This window comes from Clupea harengus, chromosome 10 (genome assembly GCF_900700415.2).
Source record: "Clupea harengus chromosome 10, Ch_v2.0.2, whole genome shotgun sequence".
Lineage (NCBI taxonomy): Eukaryota > Metazoa > Chordata > Actinopteri > Clupeiformes > Clupeidae > Clupea > Clupea harengus.
The window spans coordinates 23,943,589-23,963,588 of record NC_045161.1 but is presented as its reverse complement, the minus strand read 5'-3'; the positions used below and the strand labels follow the sequence as shown (position 1 = coordinate 23,963,588).

The 20,000-nt window shown below is 47.0% G+C and overlaps 1 protein-coding gene across 1 annotated transcript in view; it reads left to right on the top strand.

Annotated features, from left to right (window-relative positions):
* The window catches only part of rnf220b (ring finger protein 220b), a 54,698-nt gene that overhangs the window by 12,266 nt on the left and 22,432 nt on the right, over positions 1-20,000 (top strand). The window lies entirely within an intron of this gene.

The following is a 20,000-nucleotide window of genomic DNA, read 5'->3' as shown; positions in this document are numbered from 1 at the left end:
TGTGTGTGTGAGTGTCAATTTGCGTATGTGCTGATTGTGTGTGTGCATGCCTCATTACAGCACAGGCCCAGGAGCTTCCTATGAGTAGGGGGACTTACAGCTGGTGTAGATGTAGAGTTGGTGTAGGGCATTAGTGGAGAGCTTCCTATGAGTAGGGGGACTTACAGCTGGTGTAGATGTAGAGTTGGTGTAGGGCATTAGTGGAGAGCTTCCTATGAGTAGGGGGACTTACAGCTGGTGTAGATGTACAGTTGGTTGATGAGAGCAAACATTACACACAGGGCTGAACACTACTACGACCCAACACACCGCCACGCACACACACACACACACACGCGCGTGCATACACATGTGTGCATACACATGTATTGCAAAAAAGGCACACACAGACACACACACACACACACACACATACGTGCATACACATGTGTTACAAAAAGTCACACACAAACACACACACACACATACAGGCACACCCACAAACATACACACAACTAGACTCATAACAACACACCCAAGACAGCCGACAACAACGCAGATGTCATTGAGTGTAAGAGGTCGATGCGTCACATGACTACTCTGCCACTGTGCTCTCTAGCTATTGGTGCCCAACAGAGGTCAAGGTCACCGTGTGACCTTTCACCCGCCTCGGCGCACCAGAGGAAACGTTTTGCCAAGCTCCAGCGGGAATTCCAACGCGTCTTGGCCGTAAATCACGCGGCCGTTAATTGGTGGGAAAGCAAAGCTGCAGCAGTATATAACCTTTTATGTGTTTCCTATGGCCTTTATTATGAGCCTAATGAGGGGCTGTATATCAGCACAGGCTCAGGGCAGGAGGACGAGACGAGACGCCTCACTAGGGATCCCATGCAGTCCAGGGGGGCCCTCACCTTAGCCGGACAGAGCAGTGGAAAATGGACACTGGTGCTGGAAAGGCAATGACAATGTTACGGCATTATACACTTTATGTAGTATTATGTAGGTTTCCAAAATAGTGGTATTGGAGATGTTGTAGGTATCTATCTATCTATCTATCTATCTATCTATCTGATAGAATCTCTGTAAGCACGCTTAAGTTGAAGAAGGGACCGGAGAGTTGAAGTCAGGTTTCTGGAGTTTATTTTCGCCGTGGAGACCCCCTCTCAGCTTGGTGCTCAGAGCAAGGCCTACCTGATAGCAGAATGTGTAGGCATTTATACATTTCAGTCAGGTAGAATACAATAGAAGAGGGGATGACCACACCCTTCAGGTGAGAGGAAGGGGGAGACAGTGGGGGTGAGGGGTTCACCTATGGGGGGGGGGGGGGGTGATACTATGGCACAAAGGGTCTTAGCAGGAAGGAGCCTATCTGGGGGGGGGGGAAGGGTTCACAAGCCACTTGTTCAGGTCTCAGTGAAACAGACGGAGTACACATCCAAAATGAGTTGCAGATACAACATAAGGAGTTAATGTCTTACAACAACAGAATAGCAATATTTCCAGTTCCATCAGTCCCCTATATGAGCATTTATATGCTCACACAATAACCACCATGCAACAGCCAATCAGAGCAGGAAACATCAATATATGTTAAAGATACAAATGATACAGAACAACAGTAGAATAGCTATTTTGCAGTTCCATCAGTCCCCTATATGAGCATTTATATGCTCACACAAGAACCACCATGCAACAACAAATCAGGCCAGGAAAACATCAATATGCAGTTCCATCAGTCCCCTATATGAGCATTTCTATGCCCACACAAGAATTATCATGTAAACACCCAGAACCCATATGCAGAGTCCTTCTGCCATATATGTGAGTATTCTGGGTGGGTAGTCTCTACGATGACAAGTGCTGAATCAGGAACACCAAGCATGTGGATGGCCGGTTGAAGAGTACAGGTGTCCATTGTGGTCATAGGGTTGTCAATATTACTTTAGTTTAGGGTGAGTGTGTGTATCTCTGGGGAAAGGTGGACAGTCCATCACCTCAGCCTGAGCCCACCGCTCCAGGAGGCCAAAAAGCCCCAGGACACACAGAGACAGGGAGGTGTTAGATGCGGTGTGTTGGTGGCAGCTGATGCTGTTTCCCCTTGCTCCTGTTGGGCAGAGGAGGGGTAATCTTCTCCTCTGAATAGACGGGAAGTGTTGGGTGATCTCAGGGTCCGAATTCTTGGCTGCGGGTACTTATCAAATCTCACATGAGAAACCAAACACAGTATGAGGGGGGGGGGAGAACATTCAAGCATTAAAGCATTTGACTGTGAGAGAGGGGGAGGGGGGGTGTTTGGTAACAGGAATGTGCAAGAGTACTTGACAACAATCAAGGCACACGGCTTGGGCAAACTTACAGGGATAAGGGTGGAACAAACAAAGACAAAAGGCACAAACTTCGATAAAATAAAATAAAATTGTGTAAGCACTAAAGGCACAAACTTCAACAAAATAAAAGGTTAACATACAATAGTGTAAGCACTGTCAGTAGATAAGTCACAAAGAGCCTTCAACTCCCCCTATATGATAGCTTGGATTCTATCACCATTGAAAAGTATATACAGGGTAAAGCAAGGCATTGTCAGACTTAAATCATACCAGACAATAAACAAAACAAAGTCAGTGGTCAAAAGTATGTCCTGGTATATTCTCACTCAGTCAGTGAGTGGAATTGAGTCGTGTTAAGTCCATTCATACAACGGCTGCCCAGGCAATACACACATACACGCACTCGTTCGCTCAGGACACGCATTGACTGACTCGAGGGGAAACAAAGACAAGGTAAATTAATTTAGGTTACACACGTATGCAACACACAACACAAAGAGTTAGCAGATGTCTGCCTCCTCACTATTCAATGGTGTGATTTGACTATCAGACAGCGGCTGGTCACTTGAACAACGAGCATTGGGATGCTTTTTATTTAAAAGGGGCTTCCCAACCTATCGTGGGCCCAGCTAATGTGAATCATTTCTTTTACGTTTCTCCGAAAAGGCATCTTATTTCCATGTACCTTAAACATATACACCCAGGACGAAGACTTTGTTCCATTAATATGCTTACAATTACTCGTAATTGTAACACAACATACAATGATCTTATCTCGGAGTAATAAATCATGTAGGCCCATCTTATAAGTCTTCACTCCTGCTAACTGGCTAAAGTTTGATAATTTCAACCATGGGCCAGATAGTGCTGTTTGAGCATGCGCAGTCGCTACTGATAGTCAAAGTTGCCCATTTAAGAACACAGGACAACACAGATCGACGCACATAGGCTTACACAATGAACATAAAACACAGAACAGACAAAACACATATCACGCCGAAACAACCTCAGAAACTGACTCTTCCTGGTCCCTTTAATGAACAATAGAGTCAATTGTAGTGAACGGGACTATTCTATGTGCAGAAAAGTTTTCAACTGAGCTCTCTAAACTGCGGCCAGCTTGAACTACGAGTTTAAATGCCTTTGACGGCAATTTTAAAAACCCCCACGCTATAATCAAGATTACCCTTACCACGCACCTCAACCCAACCCATTGCATTTATTACAGTTTACTCGGATATCGAATCAAACCGCCTCGCTCTGAAAAGCAAATGCCTGCACCGGCACGATGGCTCGGTCAGCTAATATTGCGAATTTGAAAACGTCTTCACCCTGTAAAAATTCAACACTGGAAGTATGTGTGCTGGACCTCAAGTAATTTATCCAACGTTTGTTCACAGCCTACACCCTTATGTACTTTGGTCAAAACAATTCTGCACATAGAATGAGCGTAAATAGCTTACCTGTCCCGTTCACAATGTATGAAGCGTCGGCTCGGATTCTCTGCTGTTTCGGGGAGATATAGATCTCCTCCGGCATTCGAAGGACCATGATGGAATCTCTGTAAGCACGCTTAAGTTGAAGAAGGGACCGGAGAGTTGAAGTCAGGTTTCTGGAGTTTATTTTCGCCGTGGAGACCCCCTCTCAGCTTGGTGCTCAGAGCAAGGCCTACCTGATAGCAGAATGTGTAGGCATTTATACATTTCAGTCAGGTAGAATACAATAGAAGAGGGGATGACCACACCCTTCAGGTGAGAGGAAGGGGGAGACAGTGGGGGTGAGGGGTTCACCTATGGGGGGGGGGGGGGGGGGGGTGATACTATGGCACAAAGGGTCTTAGCAGGAAGGAGCCTATCTGGGGGGGGGAGGGTTCACAAGCCACTTGTTCAGGTCTCAGTGAAACAGACGGAGTACACATCCAAAATGAGTTGCAGATACAACATAAGGAGTTAATGTCTTACAACAACAGAATAGCAATATTTCCAGTTCCATCATATCTATCTATCTATATATATATATATATATATTTATCTATCTATCTATTGTTTATCTATCTATCTTATTATTTATGTATTACTTGATTTTATTTTAAGTACATTTTTTATCATTGCCCGCAGCACTGTACTGGCTTGTGTTTGTGTGTTTGTGAGCAGGATCACTGCGGTCTGTGTCTGTGTGAGGTGCAGCATGTCATTCATTAGCCGTGGCCATCACTGAGTGTACTACTGCTCGCTTGGCGGGGTGGGGGGGGGGGGGGGGCGGACGGACGCTTGTAGTTTAACAGGGAATAGATGCAGCCTCATTATCTCATGTTAAGCTTGTTCTCTGAAACCTTGTCTTGCCAAGGGGAGATTCTGTGTGTGTGTGCATGTGTGTTTGTGTGTGCCGGTGCGTGTGTGTTCATGTCCATGTGTGTTTATGCCTCTGAGTGTGTGGGTTGGCTGGGTGGTCGTGGGGAGATACGTGCTGTACGTGAAGTGCAGGGGATTGAACTCTCTGCTCAAAGTGCCTCTCTGTCACTGATTTGTTTCATGAGCCGATTGAACAAGAACACAGCAGTGGGGATCTGTACCAGCCTCCCCTGCCAGTGGACTTTTTTCTCCCGCATTACCAGACAGGCCATATTGGCCTGAGGAGCCGTCGATTGGTTTGTGTGTGTAGGTATGTGTGTGCATGTATTTGTGTGTGTGTGTAGTGTGTGTCTCTGTGTTGTGTGTGTGTGTGTGTGTGTGTGTGTGTGTGTGTGTGTGTGTGTGCGTGTGTGTGTGTGCGTGTGTGTGTGTGTGTGTGTACGTGTGTGTACGTGTGTGCGTGTGCATGTCTGTGTGTGTGTGTGTGTGTGTGTGTGTGTGTGTGTGTGTGTGTGTGTGTGTATGCGCGCGCACACACACACTTTATTGATAGGCCGTCATGAGCCTCACGAGGCGCTGCGTTCACTAGGGCTACCGGCACGGCGGTGGAGAGCGGCGCTCTAAGGAGCCCCGGCTGATGAAGGAGTGACGGCCATTGTGTTTGCCCGCCGCGCCGCGAAAAGCCCCCTGTGTACTTGGCTGCCCTTGACTGGGCACCGCCGACGACCGCGCTGACACGGCTGCCAAGGAGAGAATTAGGAAGGCTGGAGATGAGCAAACACAAGCCAAGCTTAGGGCGCAGTATTCTGCCACTGGTGCCTCCTCGACTGAATGAGTCGTTTTTTTTAAACGAGGCAGTGCCCTTCACCTAGATGTTTTATGTGTGTGTTTAAGACTCTGAGGAGCCTGCCCTGCAGTGAATTGTGAGCTCACGTGTTTATGTAAAACTTGCTGTTTATTCGGATGCTAGACAGTATTGTAGACAATGTGGACAAGCATTTCGACAAAGAATTTCAGTGGAACCCCAATGCAATGCAAGGCAAAAATCTTTGCAACAGAAATGTGTGGGAGGACGTTTTGGCCCCCGTGTTTTGGCGCCGTGGTAACCATCGCTGGGGCATCTCTTCTCGACCCCCCTCCTCTCACGCAACCTTTACTCTGGCTCTCTCCACTGGTATGGCTCCTGGCAGAGCGCTCTCTCTCTCTCTCTCTCTCGCTCTTACTCTCTCTCTCTCTCTCTCTGATGCTGTCCGCCCCTCAGATTGTTAACTGGCTAATTGGCCTTCAGTCGTTTAATGAGCTGGACAATTGACTTTCAGAAGAACAGTGAGCTGATGTCTGGTTTGTTGTACAGGGGGGGTGGTTGCTGGACATCCTCTTGTTTTGTCTATGGCCTTGTTGCTGTGGTAACACAATGGGACAAAGCTGCATGTTTAGCTCTCTGTCAGGCTTGTTTGAATGATTAACGTTGGCATTTGTGGAAAAGTTCTTGTAATATCTTCAAGCCATTTCAGACAGTAGTAGTAACTCTATGTCACAGCAGTATTCTCTGATTGAGTTTTCAAATGCCTTGTTAAATGTTAAACACTTTAAATACTTGTTTGTCAGTGATTTTCCAGTATGTGCTGCCTTGGACCACCTATCTCTGAGGCAGTCTTGGTTGTGTTGGGTGGAGAGACTAATTGGGAGATTTCACATATTTTCCACTGACTGAACTCCCTCTTGCTGCTCCAGGTGGCGATCTGTAAACGGGTGTCCTAAAGAATATAAAACACCAAATACACCAAATCACTGAAGATGAGACTCGGGTCCTTCATCCATTTGTTGAGTTGAAAGTATTTAGCTCTCTTATGTTGAGTTTTAAGTATTAAGCTCTCTTATGTTGTGTTGAAAGTATTTGACTCTTATTTTGAGTTTTAAGTATTTAGCTCTATTATCTTCACACCTGGCATTGAATGAAAAAGCATACGATAGTTGGATCAATGCAGGGCCTGATTTGATCCAGTATCTGACCCTGAATTGTGTGTGTGTGTGGGATGTCTCTGAATGTGATTCTTTACATTTGCCATTATAGAAACCTGAAGTGTGTGTGGGGGGAATGTTCCTTTTATTATTTCAACCCTTAGCTTTCTTCAGATACAGAGACGTGTGAACAATGCCAGATCGTGCACGCAGTGCAGCGAATGATGGACGGACAAAACTCCAATCAAAAAGGTTTTTGACGATTCTAAAATGATTACTGTCAGTCAGCCATGCAGGTGTCTCCGTCTGCTCTCTTTGAGTTGTGGACTGGCCTGAATGGCCTGTAGTGATGTGTTTAAACGCTGGTGGGGGGAAGACTAGCAGGTGTCATGGCTCCTCAGACCCAGGTGCTGTATGTGTCCCTGTGAACTGTAGGGCTCTACGCTCCAAATGCAACAACAGTGGAATGAAAACTATGGTGAATTTGAGAAGGGAAAGTCACGTCAGGTTTAAAAAAAAGAATGCGATGGCGGTCTGTTTTCACAAGGCTCATGTGTGGCTGGTGGATCAGGGTGGTGGCGCTTCTCTCTCTCTCCCTCTTTCTCTTTGTTCCTCCTCCTCTTTCCAGCGCAAACAGAGGGAAATAATAAATAAATCCTTCAAAGCGTTTGGCTTCTTGGCCCGGGCTGTTTGCTCTGCTCCTGGATGGGCTCCTGGACAGAATCAGGGTTTGATGTGCCCCCCTCCCCCGCGCCTCCCCTCCCTCTCTCCCCCTTTCACTCTCATTCCCCCTCTTCCTCCCTCTTTCTCTTTCGCTCTCTCTCTCTCTCTCTCCCCCTCTTCCTCTCTCTCTCTCTGTTTCTCTCTGCTCCTTCTCTGGCATCATGGAGAGTGAGGTGAGAGAGAGAGAGAGACTACAAAGTGAATTTGGATCTGGTTATACCAGCCTAGAGAGAGACAGAGAAAGAGAGAGATAGAGAGAGGGGGTGTTAAGGTAGAGAGGAGGGAGGCAGATAGAGAGAGATGATGGAGTAAAAGAGGAAGAGAGAAAGAGAGAGAGAGAGAAAGAGGGGAGGGAGCAAGAGACAGAAAGAGAGAAAAGAAGAGAGAGAGAGCTGTCTGTTCGCTGACTGGCTCTGAACAAGCACAGGCCTGTTCTACCCCGGTGGCCTATAAAATGAGAAAATCAGCCACTGTGCCACGCTGAGCGGCGGGCTGCCTGATAAATATGTTGGGTTTCTGTGTGTGCCTGTGCGTGCGTTGCAATAACCCCTGCGTGTGTGTGTTCATGTGTGTGTGCTTATGCGTGTGTGTGTGCGTGTGTGTGTGTGTGTGCGTGTGTGCGTGTGTGTGTGTGTGCGTGTGTGTGTGTGCGTGTGTGTGTGTGTGTGTGTGTGCGTTTGTGTGTGCGCGTACGTGTGTGTGTGTGTGTGTGTGAGCATGCATGCATGCATCAGGGTGCCTCATCTGCAAGAGGCTTCAGAGGTCTTGTTCATGTGTTGAAACACTCAGCCCTGTGCTGTCTTTAATCACATATATGGGGTTGTGGGTTGTGGGTGATTTGCACCACCATGCCCACCACACAGCAGCCTCTCCTCCCCCCCCTGCACCTCCTGCGGCGCCTCCTCCTGTGATTGTGCCCCTGTTTTCACTGCTCTCGCGTCAGCAGCAGGGCCCACCTCATCACCCCAACATCCTCCTCTACCCCCAGCTGGTCCCGCTGAAGGATTCCCTGGGCCACGTCACCACAACATGCAGGCCCTTAAGAACCACAGGGTTTGTTCTCGACTCGAAGCTATGGCAGATACTGGTGCTAACCACTGTAAATCACATTATGTCTGCTGTGTTGGCCTGCAGGAGAGACAGAGAGAGAGAGGGAGAGAGGGGGGGGGGGAGAGATAGGGGGGAGGGAGAGAGAGAGAGAGAGAGAGAGAGAGAGATGAGTTTCTCTCTCACACACACACACACCTGCACCAGTGACTTTAAGAGGGCGCTGGGATTGAGATACTTCATAGGTGTGTGTGTGAGTAAGTGTGTCTGTGTGTGTGTGTGTGTGTGAGTGTGTGTGTAAGTAAGTGTGTGAGTGTTGGAGTGTTTGTGTGTGGGCATGTGTGTAAGTAAGAAAGTATATATATGTGTTTGTGTGGGTGTGTGTGTGTGAGTGTGTGTGTGAGTGTGTGTGTGTGTGTGTGTGTGTGTGTGTGTGTGTGTGTGTGTGTGTGTGTGTGTGTGTGTGTGTGTGAGTGTTGGCGTGTTTTACAGTGGGGTGCAGTGCAGTGTCAGGCCCCTCGGCTCATGGTTTATGAGGTGTTGGCTGTCACTTCATTGACTCCCTGTTCGCCCATTACTCATTCAACAGACAGGGCTGTCTCAGGTGGAGATTTTAAGGGTAGGCCCACACACACTCTGCCTCTCTCTCTCTCTCTCTCTCTCTCTCTCTCTATATATATATATATATGTCACACACATACACACAAAACTTGCATGCACACACAAAAAAATGTGAGAATGCACACTCTTGTACTCTCTCTCTCTCTCTCACACACACACACACACACACACACACACACACACACACACACACACACACACACACACACACACACACACAGAATGAGAAAGAGTTGATATTGAGAGTGGCCTGAGGAGTTGTAAAACAGAATAATCAGGCCTCAGGTTTTGTCAAGCTTGCTTGCGTACCACATCCGCACTGCTGTGTTTTATAGTGAATGGTGTCCACGCAGAACAACAGTTTCACAGCACTCAGTGGAGATATAGACATCTCCCTCTCTCTCTCTCTCTCTCTGGTGTTCTGCCTGTTTGTGGATCAGGTATTCTGTGAGGTCAGTGCTCTTTATGTGTGTCTCTCTGACAGCATCAACATGTGATGTGTATTAATGAGCATCTATTCCAACTTGAAGGTAGAAGCGATACTTCTATCGGTCAGTAGTAGTGAATAGATGTTATAGATTATTTTGACATAAAATTACATTGCTTCCTTGTTCAATTCAATTCAATTTTATTTATATAGCGCCATAACAATACAATTGTCTCTAGGCGCTTTACAGAGCCCAGAGCCTGAAACCCCCTTAGTGCAAGCACAATGGCAACACGGGCAAGAAAAAACTCCCTGTTAGTCAGGAAGGAACCTTAAGCAGAACCACGGCACATAAGGGGGAACCCATCTGCTTGAGGTCGGCCGGGTGGAGATAGGAAGGGGGGAAGGGGGAGGGTTGTGTGGCAGAAGGGGAAGGAAAACAACAGGTGTTGTACATAGCCTGCATTTTGGTAGATGTACATAATATATATACAGACATCCAGTGGTAAATACATGATACAGACAAGACCAGTTTAGTGGATATACACTGTGCTGATAGGGTTACTATTACAGGGGTAAGGGGAGTAGGAACAGAGAAACATGTCGATGGTGGCAATAATATATATTGTATATAAATGCTAGCATAGGGTATGAGGTAGAGTAAGTGTACGGCAGTGCGGTGGCGGTGGGTGCAATTGGTCGAGGGTTTCTGCAGGTAGACCGGGTAGAGCACTTCACCAATGTGACACACACAAACACACACACACACACACTGCACAGTGACATGCAGCTGGGGAGAAGGTCCACCTCTGGTCTCTCCTCACACTCCTATCAGTCTGATTCCTTCTGGTCTCTCCTCACACTCCCATCAGTCTGATTCCTTCTGGTCTCTCCTCACACTGCCATCAGTCTGATTCCTTCCTGGTCTCTCCTCAAACTGCCATCAGTCTGATTCCTTCCTGGTCTCTCCTCAAACTGCCATCAGTCTGATTCCTTCTGGTCTCTCCTCACACTCCCATCAGTCTGACAGCATTTTGACAGCTAACAAGCTACATTGTATATACCCTCATGCTATTTAGCTTAATGCAAAAGGTGATATTTAATTAACTGATATTCAATTGAATAGCAGACACTGAGTTTCAGTTAATTCTGTAACGGATATTCAGTCAATTTATTTGATGTATTAACTTATGTTAACATAAAAACAGGACTACGTCAAATATTTTGTGAATGAATCTGTATAGAATATATGCTATATCCTAAATATATCCTTTTTTTGTACCTTCAACCTTCTTTCTTCTTCTCTTCCTTCCTTTCTTTTTTTTCTCTTTCTTTCTTTCATTCTGTTTAGAATAATCACCCCATTGTTATTCCTCTACCTGCACACCTTTCCCTCACTGTTCCTTGCCTTTAAGTGTGATGGTGCGACGTGTCGCGGCTGGCCTCATTGATTTCTGCAGGCGAGTAGCGATGAATGGTGAAATACGCAAGTGTGTCAGGATCTGGGGGAAGCAGATCCAATCCATTAGTGTGATCAATACAACCCAAAGCCAAAGGACAGAGGCAGAGCCTGAGTGTGGGCAAAATGAAATGGATATAGACATTCAGCAAGGATATATTGATTACTGTACTGGATAGAGCTCTGTGTGTTTGGTTTACCCTCAGAGGAACACCTAACTCAGGGGGCCTTGGCTGGACTGTCAACCCCCAGGGGCTGAGCCCGGATCTTTTTTTCATCAAAAATACTTACTTCTAAAAATTTACTTCTAAATAGACCCTTTCCAGGACCGTTTACCCTGCATGCAAGGGCTACAAATTGGGGGGGAAAAAACATTCAAATGTGCGAAAAAATTGGAGAAGGAAGGAATGGTTTGGATTCGGTTTTACAACACAGACTACTTCCAAATTTAGTTTTTGAGTCTTCTTTTCTCTTCCTCTCACATGCACTTCAAATATCAATATGTTCGTGACTCGCACACCACGATCACTGACACCTGACACTGACCTACAGTTATGTGTGTGTGAGACACATCTCAATCATTCAGATTCAATGTTCAGTGTCTATTTTTAATGAGTGAGCCAACTTTCTAAACTGAACATTGTATACATTTGTTTTATGGAAGCTGTGGTAGCTATCAATGTATGACATGATCAGATAAAAGTTGAATTGGTCAAAACTTGCCTCGGGTGTAGGACTACCAGACCGATAAATATAAAACCGTTTGGTTAGCTTTTTGGCTAACACAACGAGACTAACCTCGTTTGGTGTCCCTCCCTACGCTAATGATTTAGCTGTACAGTGCTTTCAAAGTTAGAATAGCTGCATATAAACTCTGCTCATATCATCTTCACGCAGCTTGGAAATCCTTTAGACACACCTTATTCTCCTGGCTCAGTATCAGAGGGTTTTTGTGCTCAGGCTTCAACCTCTTTACCTGTAAAAAAGAAAAGGCCGAATGCACAGGCCAGGCAACAACGTTGACCTCACTGCATGTTCAGTGGTTTTCTTTTGCATTGCGACATTTCTAGAAATTTCCTTACACGAGTTGTCAGCCACATGTCCGATGACATGCTCTTCAGGGATGTGCGGCATGTTACGCAATCAGCTTTAAAGACCCGTACTTTAATTTCCCCCATTAACCATCAATCGGCAGGAGGACAGCAGGGGAGTTGGGGGTGGTGGGGTGACAAGCAAAGTCATTCAAGTTTGTTAATCACTGATCTGTGTAATGGTGTTCAGTATTTTAGAGAAGTTTATAATTATGGCTTAATGGAGGACTTGATTACTTCATTAGCCTTATTCGTTGATACGTTACTATAACACTCATCACGCCGGGATTATGCAGACGCAACGACATGGTCACAATGATTTCCCAGTGTTGAACGGTCACACAGGGATTTGTCATTGATTCTGATTACAAATTGTTAAAAACTAAAAACCCCATAGAAGTGTCTTGTGGGAAAAATAAAGAGGGAAATCAAGCTGTCTGTCGACGAACACCAAAAAGTCTTGTGCGATTTTGCTTGACACCTACTCGCCTGTCAGTCTCCACCCTCCGTCAGCTCGCCCTTGCTGACAGTCAGTGCATTGTAAGGGCATGTTAAGCCTCACTTGGTCCGTGACAGGTGCACATCCAGCACTGACAGGAGGACAGTCAGGAGTCATCGCAGTCGAGTGTTCAGACAGGCATACGGTGATGACTGCAGTAACATCTCTACCCACAGGACAAAGCTGCCTCTCGTAAACGACCCCCCCCCCCCCCCATCCTGTCACTGAGTGAGAGTGAGACACACAGCCCACTGCCAAAAAAGCCACATATCAGTGCCGTCGTTATCGACCTTAAGTGCCACACCAACTCCCCCAGACCCCCTCCCCCGACCCCCCCAGTGATTCAGAGGCCATTCAGGAGCCTGAGGAGCCCCCCTGTGTGTCTGTTGTTAGCTGGAGTTTACGAGGGCCGAGCTTGATGCCCCCCCCCCCAACCCCCCCACCCAATTCTCCTGAGTTGTGCTCTCGTAGCTGCTGCCCACTCACAGGCTACAATCAGCCTCAGTGGAGTGGGCAGCGATAAACCCACAACACGGGTCCCTGCGGAGGTCCATCGCTCATCTTTACGAGGACGTTTACAGCCGGGGAGATCAGTAGGCCTCTGCCCAGATAGAAGATGATGGCGGGACGGGTATGGTATGGGTGTGTTACCAGAGTCAGCTTTGATCTGTGCAATCACTACTGGCACATTTCCACCATGGGGTAAAACTCTGGTGTCTGGGGAAAAGCCTATCTCCATCTCTTAGGCCCAATGCAGACGGAGTCTAGTTTGCCTGAACCCGGAGAACCCCGTCTCCGGATAGCCCTATCGTGCAGACGAACGCACTGTATCCGCACACTGTATCCGCACTCCCTCGAATCGGGGGTCCAAAGTGAGTAAACTCGAAATCCGGTTGCGGTTGGTGTTCATCTGCACGCTATCCGCATGCCTAATCGGATTGCCCCACGTGATCGCATCATTAGACCAGCCAGAACAACGTACACAACCGGCATTATTTAATAACTGAATGGGTTGCCATGGCGCAGTGAGTTTGGCAGCCAGTTATAACAGCTCTCCAGTTTTCTTATTACCTTGCTCCTTTTCCACGTGAATTTCCCTAACGGGATTAATACAAATGTATCTATCTATCTGTTGTTAGGAAAGGGATGACATTAACAAGCCACACTTTAATCTATCACTGTTTAATCTATTTGCATCAGACCATTTTTCAAAAACCAGTTTTTAAAAGTGTCAGCAATAGCCTATATGAGCAAATCTGACGTGAAAAGATTTTTTATTATAGACAGAAGTTTCAAAACAGATGAATGTTACGTTAGCTTTAGTCCTGGCAGACAACGATAGCGATAGCTACTAGCTAGCGTTAACGTTACTTCAGAGGTAGCCTACAGTACGTGAAGGACAAAGCCCTCAACAATAGCCTACATTTGTTGTTAGTAATAAAACCATGAAATTGGAAGCAATTGTAAACCATGAAACATCCAGGATCCACAGCACTTGCATTGTGGTCTCTCGTGCTCAAGCTCAGCATCTCCATAAAGCACAGGCATTTAAACAACTCAGACATGTCATGTTGCACATTGCTTTGTTGCACTGTTCTAAACTCTTTATTATCAATAACAAATATAACTATTTTTCGCTTAACCTACAGTCTGCTCTTACCACACGATAGGGCTATCCGGAGACGGGGTTCTCCGGGTTCAGGCAAACTAGACTCCGTCTGCATGACCTCTTAGGCTGGACCGGGGCCATGGCAGGGCCGAATCAGGGCTGAACTAGGGACTTTTGGAACGGACTACAACACAATAATAAAAGGTGACATTAAAAATAGGCAGGTAGCATTAGTTTAGGTTGCCAAGCAATGGAAATGATTTCAACAGAAAAACTATCAAATTATATTTTCCTGTAAGTTATGTGTACTTGCGCAGCCTTGCTAAGCACTGTTTTGAAGTTTCTAGCGTTGATGTTCTCCGTTTTCAAATGTCCCCGATATTACAGCTCCTAATGGGAACAGAAGACCAGGGCTATTCAACGGTGCTTAAGTCCGAGGGAAAGGCCTCGGGCTGGCCCTGGTCTTTATTGGAAAAAGGCCAAACATCTGCACCCCAGAACACAGCCTGGAGAACAGCTGAATGTGGTACAGTGTAGCTGCGGAATCTGAGCCAGGTCTGGGCCAGGTCTGGACCAGTGGCAGCTGGCGTGTCTGATAGCCCTAGACCCTCGTCTCTGAGGTAGAATCCAAAACACCTTCACATCTGTTTAGTAGGAAAGTGTTGCAACCCCCCCCCCCCCCTCCCATCTATCTTCAACTCTTCAGCTCTTCTTTTTAACTCCCCAACCACATGCAGGTTCACTAATAGTAGCCTGCCCTTCAGCTGAGCTCCCCTACTGTTTCTGACGGTAACAAATAAAATAAAATAAAAACCAGAAATAGAAGTCATAGAACTGAGTCCTTTGCGCACGTTCGGATGTATAAATAGTTACCATGATGTTTATTCAGAATCGAGCCACCTGTGTTCAACTGGAGCTCCAGAGATGATTGGCTATAAAAGGGCCCGTGGGCAGTCTGGAACTGATTGGCCGATGAGAGGCCCAGGCATTCTGGGGAAACAGCTGACGGTGAAGTTAATGGGCTGGAAGGGAGCTGCGCTGACGGACCCGCGGTCCAGCAGGATTAGTAGGCTGCTGCGCCTGTGAGCGCAATGCAATGCAGTGACACGGTGTGATACGGTGCAATGTTTTAAGGCTGTGTCACGCTGGTATTAGGCGATGTCACGGTCATGTCGTGCAGATGTGAGGAGTGGGGATGATCAACTCAATCAATTGTGTAAACAAACATAGATGCTCATGAAAGCTTGCACGTGTACAAATGCACATACAGACAATTGTATCATGAGTGTGATGAAATGGTTCTGTCACGCTGGACTTAAGTGATGTGGGGGACAGGCTGGTGTCATGCAGATGTGAATGGAGCTGATCGACACAACCATAAATGTGCAAAGACATACATACACACGCACACACGCACACGTACACGTACACGCACACGCACACGCACACGCACACACACACACACACACACACACACACACAGAGACATACTGTAGATACGCACAAAAGCATGTGCACACATGAATGGACAGTCACACACAGCATGTTGTGTCTTTGTAGACCTGATGTTAGACATGATGATAAGCACAACTACACAACTTGATAAAGCATGTACCAACACACACACACACACACACACACACACACACACACACACACACACACACACACACTAATTCACGCGCCAAGATGCATGCTCAGACACATACAGTACACACGTGTTCAGACATCATCACAGGCAACACCACACACACACACACACCACACATCGTATGATACTCATGCCCCACAGGTCAGGGCTTGAAACATTACAGGCGGTCCGTCTTAATACGGCTTTGATTATTCAATGAATGAGCCCTAATGAGACATTGATCAGACAGTGAGAGTGAGAGAAAGGGCTGAGAGCATGTAAACATTGATCTGTAGGTGAGGCCATATTGGGTAGGGCCTGGGGCCTCCGCGAGATTGATTGTATCAGAGATTGGACCGAAGCATCTGCATCGGACACTTATTTTATTACGGGGCGGGCGTAGCTGTGGTCTGATTGGGAAGGCATGGTCGTATAACACGCCTTGGGTATTGATGGAGATCTGTTGAAAGGCTTTGGGTGGGTGGGGGTGGGGGTGGGGTGTGGGGGGGTGGAGGCTCCGGTGCTTATTTTGGGAGAGAGAGTGCGGTAATGATCTTTGTCGCTGCACCACACAGATGCTTTAAAGCGCAGCTAATCAGACTTCTAAGACGAGACCAGGGCTAATAAAGTCTCGTTCAGTCTATGGGCATGCGTAGCCGTAATTGAGTTATTCTGAGTCAAAATAAAAGGAGGAGGAAGAAAAATGCCCACTACCTTTGAAAAATCAAGGAAATGACTTTCCACAGCAGATGTCTTACCACGTTGCCTATTACTTTGCCCATTAAATACCCTTTCTAAATGGGCCATTATTTCCCCAATAAAAACAGACTGCAAGCATACATACTTTCCCTCTGCCCTTGTCTCGGAAAGCATATTTCAAATAGGATGAAATAGCCAATATAAAATGAAAAACATTTGATGTCGTAAATATGAACCAGACCGGCGCGCTTTAGGTACATGACGGGGGAGGATCGCAGGTGTGGAAAAAGCCAATCCGCTTTTATAACTCGGCGCTCGTCAGAAAGCCTGCCAAGGAACAAGCCCCCCCCACCGGCCCTTACGCCTTCCGCCTGCCCTCAGATTGCTCAAAGGTCGGGCCAATTATGGCGGCACTGAAAGGCAAATTCATGGCAGGAGGCGGGGGGTCTGGGGCGGGAGGTGGGGGGGGGGGGCGGGGGCACTGCCCTCTTGCCTGGCTTTACGGCTGCATGGCACTAATCTGCTGCCGCCACTAAATGCCCAGCGTGTGCGTTTCAGGAAATGCCTTCTAAACCCGCGCCAGTGATGTCACTCTGGTACTTCATTTGAATTGTTCTCAGATTCTTTGTTTCTCTTAATGGTCTACCCCGGAGCCCCAGAGGCGTGTTTGCTGATCTCATTTTAAAAGGGAACGCAGAACTGCTGATCTGGGATTTCCCCTCAGCCACCTTTTAGACAGTTCGGTTATGAATCATGAACGTATATACTTGACTTTGACAGACATTACAGGTCTATATATCCATGTGGTTTGGCATGCGGTCAGGAGCACGTGCCAGCCCAACCTTGTGTGCTCTTTGTAACTCTCTCCCTATTAGCATAGATCTATGTGCAGACTCTTCATCCACAGGGAATAAAGAAAGCAATGTCTACGCATACTTGTTTTTGTGTCCTCTATCTGATTCTCACTTGCACATATTTGTCTTCATACTCATTTCACGCTGAAAATGTTATTGTGAGTAATTTGGATGAAGTTCATTGTTTATCCTTGTTAGGACATTTGCCATCAAGGATGTAAACAGGCATCTTCCCCCGACAGCTGTTGCCTAGAGTGTTCACTAGCAATGGGTCAGAGTCTGCGGAGCAATGCGGAATGAAGTGCGATAATGATACGAAGAGTAGTGTGCAACCAGGGTAGTAGTATGTGCATTGCTGTGTCGACCTGCTCTGCTGCACCTGACATGGCTAAATCAAGGCCACTTAGGATTTGCCCTCAGAACAGATCCGGCCCGATGCGGCCCAGTTCCGGCCCAGAGTCTCCTGAGGTGTGGTCTGGTGTTGAAGTAGACACCAGGGGCAGGCAGACAGCCCAATTAAAGGCAGTGTGTCGAACCCCTACCCCCTCGTCTCCCCCCCCCCCCTCGTTCACTAGCTGGCTAATGGGCTTTTCATTTGCTTTGCCCCCCCCCCCCCCCCTCCCCCCCTCACGGAGGTAAACTCAATTTCCAATGACGGCTCACGCTGTGCTGACAACCAGGTGATTGATTAAACAAACAACTTTCACTGCTGTCGCTCTGACACACGTTAACACCACTTAGACACACACACTCATGAAGGGCACAGGTAAACATACACACACACACACACACACACACACACACATGACAAGCACATGACAGTATGGGCATACCTATTGTTAATGAAAGGACAATGCAGACCTTGTAAGCAGCAGGAGATGGACAGTGTTGATACAAGTATTTCTTTGTTGTCTGATCCATATTCACACCACACAAATTCAATCTTTATGTCATCCATGCTGGGACCGTGTTTCTTTGGGACTTAAACAATGTGCTATGTTGCTGTGGAAACAATGTGCTGTGTTACTGTGGAAACAATGTGCTGTGTTGCTATGGAATCAATGTGCTGTGTTACTGTGGAAACAATGTTCTGTGTTGCTGTGGATGTGCAGAGGACGTTTACAGTCAACACAACAGACTAAGCTTTCTCTGCTCCAATCCCACATGATGGGATCTGTGATGATTTCCATCATGTCTACTATGATGATTTCCAGTGGGCCCACTTAAAAAGAGGTGTTGAGCCATCAAACCTCTGGATGTTACAGAAAAAAGGAGGTACCTCCAAAAGTATGTAGAAAGCACAAAAAAACATCAGAGAATCCAATTCAATTGCATTTGAGGTATTATTTGAGGGCGTTATCTGAGGGTGGTAATGCGGTTATAAATTCAATTTCAGCCAAGAGATTCTGCTGTTTACTGACGCGAGGAAGTGCGCGAGGGGGGGGGGGGGGGCGTGGGGGGGGGTTGTGTGCCTCAGACCAGGAGCGAGCGCACAATGCATGTCAGGAAATTCATTTAGGACGCGATGCAGGACGGAAGAGAAAAAAATGGGAGAAACACGCATAGCGAGCTGTCACTTTTCCAGAGGACAGGGCAGGGAGACGCCACACCATGCCGATTTGCCGATGTTTCATTCACCTCCATTTGGAGTCGTTTAGAGGCTCTTTAGTGGGTGACAGCTCACCTGCTTCAGAGCAGAGCAATATTGCCCTGTGCTCTCCAATTCCTCCGCCGGGCTTCCTGTCGTCACGTCGTTGACAGGTCATATTTGGTAAATAGATTTCCTTGCGGCAGTCAGCGCCGGGCATGAGCGGGGAGGACTCGGAGGCCCGGCGCAGAGTTTTATTGAACGTGACATTGGTTCTAGTTCTGTTGTGCTCAGGGTCAGGTTCGTCTAGCGTGGCGATGCTTCACACTTGTTAATGTTTTATCGCCCGAGCCCCTCCACTGAAATAAACCTGTCAGTGGTTTGCTTCGATGTTGGTGGTCTGCTGGACGAATCAGTGGTTGACAGAGTGACTGGGTCTGGATAGTTCTCTTGGAGATGAGCTCTTTTACAGCACTGTAGTCCTACTCCCCTTCTCTCTCTCTCTCTCTCTCTCTCTCTCTCTCTCTCTCTCTCTCTCTCTCTCTTCTGTCCTTGGCCTTTCTTTCTCAGCTCTAGCCCAGGCCATATTCCTTTATATCTTCTCACATGGAGTTGAAGAGTTGCGTAAGATTCAAGAGGAAGGGGAGATCCTAGGTTGGGGTGGAGTGGAACATAGACAGCTGGTTAAATCTGCTCTCAAGCTCTCTAACCGAGCTCTCACACAGCTGAGCCAACAGCCGCCGAAAAAATCATCTGCATCATCACCACATTTTTTATACACCAGCCAGCACCAGCTTCTTTTATACAGTAACATTTCTAGTGGGGTGAAAGGTGGTAACGATTTTAGGTGCTCTTGGCTGGAGAGGCCGCACAGAAAAAACAAGACTGCACGAATTTATGGCTTAAGGTTAGGGTTAAGAGTTAACCCTGATATTTAACCCAGTCTGATTTCTTCCCTTCTCCCTCCATATCCTCAGCCAGTGAAAGAGGGGAAGAGCCAAAAGCTATAAATGTATTCAGAGAGGCCGAGACAAATATTCATTCAGATGGCTCTGAATGCCTCTTGTGCATCCCTCCCCTCAGCTTTTACAGTTCTTTAAAGTTTTCCACTCACTCTCCTGTCTTCTCTCTCTC